The 1,297-nt window shown below is 34.1% G+C and overlaps 1 pseudogene; it reads left to right on the forward strand.

The window, feature by feature from the left end:
- The first annotated feature begins 366 nt into the window (after nt 1-366).
- On the forward strand, nt 367-633 carry Dpy30-ps2 (dpy-30 histone methyltransferase complex regulatory subunit, pseudogene 2; annotated as a pseudogene).
- The last annotated feature ends 664 nt before the right edge of the window (nt 634-1,297 follow it).

Consider the following 1,297-nt stretch of genomic DNA (forward strand, 5'->3'; position numbering starts at 1 on the left):
CCAATATTTTCCTTAATGCTATCATGTTTCCTCTATCATAGTTGTCAAAAACTCTGAAACTATAAGAAGATTCCCACTTAGTGCTTTCTCTTACAATAGTTTCCTGGGCCATAGTATCTCCTCACAACAATAAAATAGTGAGTGACTAAAACAAATGTGAGGTCTAAACCACAGAAACTGACAGAAGAAAACATAGGCAGTAACCTAAATGATAGAAATATAGAAAGGAAGATAAGAATCTACCTCCCGACCCCTCATGGCCAAAGTGGTTTCTGCTGGGAGTTGGTGGTGCTGTATAGGGCACTTAGTAACCGACAGCATTGGCGTGGTCTGGTCTCTGGTTGATTGCGGTTTGTACGGTCTGCCATGGAGTCAGAGTAGATGCTGGAAGGACAGATGCAGGTTGCAGAAAACATTCACTCTGAGTGCATGCTGGCATACAGTATCGAAAGAATAGACGCAAATTGGAAGATTTATGCAGAAAAGTGGTCAAAACAGAAAGTAGATATACAATCCTTGCACACCCATGCCTGCCTGGACCAGACAGTTGTGCCTATCTTATTACAGGGACTTGCTGTGCTTACAAAGGAAAGACCACAAAATCCCATTGAATTTCTGGCATTTATTTTTTAAGAAATAAGGCACAGTTTTAAGATCAAAATTAAATTCTTGGGAAGAAAAGGAACATTTGACATTTGTTTGCTACTGTAGATGTACATGATTAAGAGCAGCTTTCATTGCCATGATTCCTCTCCCAACTCCAGAAGTCTAAGAACATTCAGAACCACGGAACTCACTTCTGGATTTGCAAAAGAGAGCGTATCCTTGTCTGATTTAATCACCATACTTATTTAATGAGTATTATTTATGCAATTTTTTCTCAGATTATCTTTTAATTTGTTTTTAAAAAACTTCAAAATAAACTGGTAAAAAAGAATCTATTTTCCTAGGATTTAAAGTCAAATGGAATGTCATAAAGCACAGATAAAGAAATAATCAGCTATACAAAAAGAACTCCCACAGAATGGAAGGGATTAACTTTCTGAAATATATAGATATAGATATATAGCTATATAGAGATAGATTATATTATGAGATAACATATATTATATGACATAATAATATTGAGAAAATATAAAGATAGTAAAAATAATCAACATTTGTCTTAATATTTTATTATATATGTTCATTGTACATAGTGCTGCTTTTACATAAAGTATTTCAAAGCATAGTATATATTATGAATAGATTCAGTTTCTCTATTTTAAACTCTCATTTCCATCTTCAGTCTAGTTAT

Source organism: Rattus norvegicus, chromosome 5 (assembly GCF_036323735.1).
Source record: "Rattus norvegicus strain BN/NHsdMcwi chromosome 5, GRCr8, whole genome shotgun sequence".
NCBI classification, from domain to species: domain Eukaryota; kingdom Metazoa; phylum Chordata; class Mammalia; order Rodentia; family Muridae; genus Rattus; species Rattus norvegicus.